Below are 8262 nucleotides of genomic sequence, written 5' to 3' on the forward strand. Positions count from 1 at the left end.
CTGTGATTAGAGATCTCCAATTTCCTTTTCCAAACCCTTTCTGTAAGACTAAGATCTCTCCACCCCACCCAACACAGACATGCTGGGTAGGGGAATGGCTGTGTGGACAGCCAAGTGTCCGAAGTTTCTATGGGACCGATGGTGTTTCAGTCCCATCTCTCCAGGACCCTAGGAACCACAATGTCAACGCAGAATAAGCAGGCTCCGGGATTTGTACCAAAATCCATTCAATTTACAACTGACATTTTCTCCTGGAAATAGCCATGAAGAAAGCATGATTAGTTCTTTCCAATCTTTGGTGAACTTTGATTTTACAGTCATTCTTAATTTTATACCAATGAGAACATGATAAAAAAAATCAGGAAGATATGAGATCTGTCAGTCTATTTCCTAATGATCCAGATTTCCTCCAAGGCCAAAGCTATAGCTTTAATATTAAAATATATGTTCACAGTGGCCCTTCCCAGGGCTTATTAAGCCAGGGATGAGGTGAGAAGCAGAAAAGATCAACAGTATATTTTCATTCAATCTCTCTTAAAATAATGGTGCATGCAACTTCATGCCATTACTTTTTAATGATCTTAGCCTAGTTAATAGCACAGTAATATTCCAAAAAGGAGTGGGGAATTATTTCCACATTTAATTTTCATTGCAAAAAATTGGAAGGAGCTCTCTATTCTTTTTCCCCTTTCTGTCAGAGAAGCTGTCTGCCGCCCATGACTGCATTAGCTCTGCTACATTACAGCTGAGCTAATGGATCAAAACCAAGTGATTAGCTTCCTACTCTTCTGAGCATTTCCAAGTATCAACTGACTGGCTCCCAGAGACACGGACCTTCCAATGTGTACGTGAAGTTTGCTTGATTTCCCATCAAGTCAGGGTCTCTTCACCTCTCAAGTTAACTCAACTTGGGATTTGTGATATGTGCTCTTTGGATGTCTGGCCTACCCAGAGAAATCAGGAAAGAGGGAAGGGGGATGGTGCCCTAGAAAGTATGCTTCCACCTTCAGCATTTTTCAGACCTCGTCAAGGATGCAGATGATCCAATATGGCTCAGGCAAGGACCTTCTGTCCCCTCATGTGTTGATTCTTCCCTTCATTCATGAGCTATTCCATGCCAAGCACTGTCCTACGCCTTTATGTTCCTTGGAGGATGCTATGAAGATGTAGCTCAGTAGCAAGTCCTGGGGTGTGCTCTTTCCTCAGTTCCAAGATTCTCTTTGTGTGTGTGATCCTGTGTGTGCACAAGGCATGTGGAGGCCAGGGGACAACCCTGGGAGTCGTTTTCCAGGAGCTGCCCACCTTGCTTTTGAGACAAAGTCTCTCATTGGCCTGAACTTGCCAAGCAGGTTAGACTAGCTGGCCAATGAACCCCAGGGATCTGCCTGTCTCTGTTTCTCCAGTGCTCGAACTAAAAGAGTGCTCAACCATGCCCAGTTTTCTCAAGACAGCATCTCACTATGTTACCCTGGCTGGTATGGAACTCACAGAGATTTCCCTGCCTCTGCCTCCTAAGTGCTGGTATTAAAGATGTGTGTATGACCATGCCTGGCCATTCCCAATTTTTAAACATTTTTTGAGAATTTTATACACAAGTATTGTCTTTGTATTATTTTCATCCCTCCTAGTCCCCCACTAACTCCTCCCATGAACCCCAACTCCCTCTCAATTTCTTGTCCTCTTCTTTATTACTGTTACCTATACATGCATTGATAGATAGATGATAGATAGATAGATGATTGATAGATAGATGATAGATAGATAGATAGATAGATAGATAGATAGATAGATAGATAGATAGATAGACAGAATGTACTGAGTCCATTTAGTGGTATTCATGTGTATGTGTGTTTAGGGCTTCCCACTTGAGATTAACCTCTCAGGGAGCTAGTCCCCGGAGAAAACTGATTCTCCTTCCCTCAGCATCCACTGATCGCCTGTAGTTCTTCATACTTGAAGTGGTACCCCATGACATTTCTCCTATCCACCTTGGCATGTCAACTGGTTTTTACCATTATATGCAGTCATGTTAGTCTACCATATTGTAGAGATTTCATTGGTATAGCTTTCCTATCATGTCTAGAATACATTAGCTAGTATCAGGTATCTTGTCTTTCTGGCTCTTACATTCTTTCTGCCCCTTCTTCTCTGATGTCTCCTGAGCCTTAGGTGTAGAGGTTGCATTGTAGATGTGTCACTGAGGGCTGGGCATCTCACAGTTACTGTGTGTTTGTCGAGTTGTGGAACTCTATAATCTCCATCTGTCTCTAAAAGAAACTTCTTTGATGAGTGGTGAGAGGTTCACTTGTCTGTAAATAAAAGGATACATGTTTAGAATATAGTAAGAAATTATTTTGGTCTAGAAAAATGACAGAAGTAGAGATTTTGCTAGGATCTATGACCTCCCCAGCCATGTGTACTTGGCTATGTTTACAATACTATCATATCCAACAGTTTTACCTGGATTCTATGGATCAAACTTAAGTCCTCATGCTTATGGGGCAGGCACTTTATCAGCTGAGCTGACTCTAGCCCCACAGTGCTCTCAACTGAATGGAGTATAACTGACTTGACAAGATGGTAGCTCATACCTGTAATCCCAGCATCTGAGAGGCAGAGGCAAGAGGATTGCTACAAATTCCAGGCCAGGCTGGTCTGCATAGCAGGTTCCAAGCTAGCCAGGGCTATATAGCCAGACCCTGTCTCAAATTTTTCGAAAAAGTATAACTGACTCAATAGGAATTTCTTTATAAGATGGAGAACAAAGGCAATAAACCAACTTAAATAGTGGCATATGTTGTATAATGCATTCCAAATAAGATTAAGTGTTGAAAACAAACACACGTCCTTACACTACAATGAGATACTATCATGTACCCAACTGCGTAACTAAGATGAAAAGGACTGCTTCTGGAAAACCACTAGTTTGTAAGCTAATTAAAAAGATAACTAAAATGGGCTGGAGAGATGGCTCAGCAATGAAGAAGACGGCTCTCTTTAAATATCTTATTTATTATTTTTGCTTTATTTTATATGTATGAATATATTACCTACATGTATGTAAGTGCACCCATGTCATGCAATGCCTATGAAGGTCAAAAGAGGGAATCAGATCCCCTGGAACTGGAGTTACTGGTGGTTGTGAGCTGACATATGGGTGCTGAAAACCAAATCAGGGTACTCTGCAAGAGCAGCCAGTTCTCTTAACCATTGAGGCATCTCTCCAGCCCCAAGAAGATGGCTCTTGTAGAGGACCCGGGTTTGATCCCCAGCACCCACATGGTAGTGTACAACCATCTGTAACTCCAGTCTGATGCCCTCTTCTGGCCTCCCTGGGCATTAGGCAGACACACAGTGCACATACATACATGGAAGTAAAATATTCATAGACATAAAAATAATAAATCTTGAAAAAATAATTCAAAAAAAGTATTTGTCATAAGTACCATACATAGATGGACAATGCTGCCCCATGAACACATGCCAGTCACAAGTTGCCTGCCTATGAGCTATTAGTTGGAGGCCCCAGAGGCACCCAAAATAGCACAGAATATTGCTGTTTCTCTTGATTACCCACCATAAGATGGTAAGACCCTATTGCTAAAGATAGCACACATTTTGGCTGCAGGACATAGAGAAATAAGTCTTGAACTGACCAAGAAGATTCCTCTGTGTTGACTAGCTTTCACAGAGCAGAGGTGCTATGCAGAGAGAAAAAACTTCAAAGGTCTTACCCAGTGCTGAACCCTGCCTGATGCAATATACACCTGCCAGACAAGATGTGCTTACGGCGAAATAGTTGCATGACAGTCACGGGGGCAACAAACTTCTTTCTCATTGGATTTGAAGCTTACTCTACAGGAGAAGGGGATTCATGTCCGGTACTGCAATCCTGGTCAAAAGCCCATGTCTGGAGAGGTCACAGGCCATAGGGTGCAACCTATTGTTGTTGTCCTACTAAGTGGTCATGCCTTCAAATGGCATTCTAAAAATATTTATGTTTATACCCATATATTAGTGCTGCTCTCAGCCTTGGTCAGAGAAACTTTTACTTCTGGGTAGCAGTTAATGTCGAGAGTTGTAACTGGTCAAAGTTCTGAGAATAAGTGACTCTAAGTGCTCATTTGTACATGGATCATTTATTCAACCTCTCTTCATTCAAGGCTCAGAGAACACTAGAGAAGAGGGAGCAGAAAGAACTTAGGAGCTAGAGGACTGGGAGAAGTGCTGTGAAGTGCTGTCTTCTGGACATGATGTGGCTATTGTACTCATAAACTCACAGCAGCTGTAGTTACCTGCACAAGATCAAGCCAGTCAACATTCCAGCATGATGGGGGGAGGGAGGGTTCCTGATGCCCCGCCCCTGGCTGAGGAGCTACTGGCAATTGATGACTGCTGAGGAAGGAGAGTCACTTTTCTTCTGGGGCTGTGACTCCTCGTAGGTTGCCCAAGCCTCTGTGGCTAATCCCAAACACATGCACATCTGGACAGCACTAATAGGAATCAAAGGGTTATTATGTTAACAGCAACAAAAAAGGAACATGAATTTTGGAGAAAAAAATGTTGGTAGATCCTGTGGGTAGCTGGAGGGAAGCAGTGGGGGATAGATATGATCAAAATGCACTGTATAAATGTATGAATTTTTCGAAGAATAAATAAAAATTATTATTTTAAAAAGACACTGCAATCATTTGCAAACTGCAAGAAAGTATAAACTTCATGGATTGTTGGTGTGAAGGCAAAATGGACTGAACAATTCTGACAGTTTCTTGAAAAGCTAAGCCTACCCCATCCTCCCTACCATGTTGTCCGCAGCAATTCTGTTCATAAACGCTGAAGCTGGCCAAGAGTAGCCAATACCAAAGGCATCAATGAACAAACTGGAACATATGCACTCAGCGCAGTATTTTTCAATAAGAAAAGAAGCAAACCCCTGATCCATACTGCAATACAGACAAATCTCAAGCATCACACTAAGTGAAAGGAGTCATAATGTAGGATGTATGTAACACAACTCCATGTCAGACTAGAACAGGCAAAATTAATCTGTGGTGAAAAAAGAAAACAGCCAAGGCCTCAGCAGGATAAGAGATCAAGGATCGACAAGAAAGAGTTTAGGGAAATGAATACAGGTGATAATCATATTCTATAGCTCGGCAAGTGCTTGGGTTATGCAGATGTCTTCACTTATCAAAACTTATTCAGTGCTACACTTAGGAAATGTCCATTTCATGGTATTCAAAATGTATCTAAATAATATCTAAGACTTATTGGTCCTAAATCTGTATCACCCCCTTCAAGGTTCAGAGAACATCATGGAAGAGGGATCAGAATGAATGTAAGAGCCAACGGATGGGGACATGGGCAGAAAAAAATCACTGTAGTTGGGCTATCATGACTGTCTGGGCATTCATGAATTCACTGTAGCTGTGGCTATCTGCAGAAGATTGACCCCCAATATTTCAGCATGAATGGAAGTGGCCCATGGGACTCCACCCTTCCCTGAGGGACTACTGGCAATTGGCAGTTGGTGGAGGGGTGTCATTTTTTTCAATGGTGTATAGGCCCTGGGAAATTGCCTTCATGCCAGTAAATTACCTCCCATCTATGCTCAGTCAAGAAACTGTAAATAAACTCAGTAGGCCATACACAGAAAGAAGACACAAAGATGGGAGGGGGAGTTTCTGATAAGGGTTCCAGTTGGAGAGAGAGGGAAATGAGAGAGGGGAATGGGGAGTAAAAATGACTAAAATTCATCATGCAAATGTATGAAACTGTCAAACAAACATTTTTTAAACCTGAAAATATTGAACTCTAGCTCATGGTATATATGTTGCTATCTGAAACTTATTCTGAAATGCATCAATAGCAGTGAATGGATAGATGGATGGGTGGGTGGATGGATGGATGGATGGACAGAAGGATGGATGACCTGGGTAGAATAAAAACAGGAGGTGGAGGAAGCTGGCCAGGGCATGTAATCTCCTGAGCGTGTGTGTGTGTGCGTGTGTGTGTGTGTGTGTGTGTGTGTGTGTGTGTGAGAGAGAGAGAGAGAGAGAGAGAGAATGCCCTTTGCTTCTGCCATTGCCTAAGGTCATCAGACTTAGCTTCAATACAGAAACACCAGTGACTCACCAGAGAGCTGTCCAGCCTCAGACTAGGGCTGTCACTGGTCCCTTTTATTCTGGAGCTTCCAGCATCTATGACTGAGCAGTTGCCAGGATCTTGGATTCATCAGTGTACTGGTGACCATCATTGGACTACCTAGCATCCAACTGTGAAATCCGATCTCTAGATATAGTATATCTCTATTGTATAGTCAATCAATTCTTTTATCTATCTCGAACTCCTTCATCCTTTACTCCTTCGCACAAAGTAACTGTTGTATGAGCATTAGTGACTTGCTGAGTGCTTTCCTAAATGATCAATACTGTAACTCATCTCTTGGTTTAGGAGGACATTATTCCTGATTTGAAGATGAGGAAACAAAACTCAGTTCAGGGAATTTTCTTAAGAGGACACATGGTTGCAACAGCGTTAGAAACCTAGTGCATAGATTGTGAATCCTGTATGCAATTAAGATCAGTAGTTAGGCCAGATGACCTTAAAGGTCCTTTTTCGTTACAGGATTCTAATTCTAGATCAGGAGTTAGTGTGCTGTTGATCATCATCACCACCTTGATTATAGTCACAGAGTTTAAAGGCTTTACTGAAATTAAATATCAGCTAAAGTAACTGATCTATGTCACCCTGTGTAAGGGATACCCAGCAGGCCTCCTGAAGGCTGGGTAGTTCCTTGTTCTCGAAACAGGTAGCAAACAAAGTCCGTGAGTGACAGATTTGAAGGGGTACAGCCGCTGTCCCCAGCCACCTAGGATGGACTGATTGCTGTGGTGAAGGTTGAGTTTCTTTCTGGAGCCACAGTAAAGGGGAAGCATAGAGAGTCCACAGCACTTGCTTTCAGAGAAAAGATGGCACACAGCGTATCTGCAAGAGTGAGTTATTATTTCCCCAGACAACTTTGTGGACATCTACTGCATCCTCAGCCAGAGCATCTCTAAACAGCAACAGAAGCATAAGGAAGCATCATTCAGACAGGCAAATCCAGGGCGCTCCCCACAGGCAAGGCATAACCTCACACAGCAACTCTGTGAAGCCTTTGCTGGGAGGCTGGGAATTAGGCTCATGTACTTAGTTTCATGATAATCTCATAAAATATTGATTTAGAACTTGGAGACTCAAGATAAATGACGACGTTAACTCGTCTTTTTGTTGGTATGGGACTGAAATTGATTCATGACTGCTTTCTGTAACAAATTCCTGGCTTTAAAATGCTGTTTTGGGTTAGAGTGCACACATTTTGAATTTCGCCATTAAATGTTGCTAATGTTTCTTTCCTAGTTGATCAATTAGACTGTGACGACACCCTCTTTATCACAGGCCTTCTGTGGGTTCAGAGACCTTCACCCCCACCCTCATTCTCTTCCCTTTCTTCCTCCCTCCCTCTTCCTTCCCTTCTCACCACCTCCGTCTTCTTCCCCTTACCCTCCCTCATCTCTATGGGACAGTCACATTAGACACTATTTTTTACTTAATTACACAAGAGAAAACAGAAAGTGGTTTGACAACAAAACACTTGATACTTGGGGCATCTTGGGTTTGACTTTGCCTTGCCTTTCATCACATAGCAACAGTCTTTAATAACAGTCTTTAAAAGATCACATCCAGGGGCTGGAGAGATGGCTCAGTGGCTAAGAGCACTGATTGCCCTTGCAGAGGATCTGGGTTCAATTCCCAGTACCCGCATGCCAGTCAACAACCCTCTGTAACTCCGGTTCCAGGGGATCTGACACCCTCTTCTGACCTCCATGGACATTGCATGACACAGGTGTTGTGTATACATACATGCAGGCAATACACTCATACACACACACAAAATAAAAATAATGTTAAAAAAGATCACATCCATAGGTCAGTGATTGTCCAGCACCCCAGTAGGTTGGAAACTTCCTGAACTCATCGTTGCCCACTCCTGGACAATTCAGGAAACGCAAGCCCATTTTTGAAATTCCTCACCACTGCCTGTACAATGAAATAAGAGGTTCTACCTGGGCAGATTAAATGCTCAGACTTCCTGAAACACCTCAGAGGCTAGTGTAGAGGGAAACTCACAATAGTCACCTCAATCTGGGTCAAGTCCTTGACACCAGGGTCTTTTGGGCTGTTCTATTTCCGACATGTTGGATCCCTCATCATGTAAAG

The sequence above is a fragment of the Nannospalax galili genome, unplaced genomic scaffold, assembly GCF_000622305.1.
Source record: "Nannospalax galili isolate Female #2095 unplaced genomic scaffold, S.galili_v1.0 scaffold172, whole genome shotgun sequence".
NCBI classification, from domain to species: Eukaryota; Metazoa; Chordata; class Mammalia; order Rodentia; family Spalacidae; genus Nannospalax; species Nannospalax galili.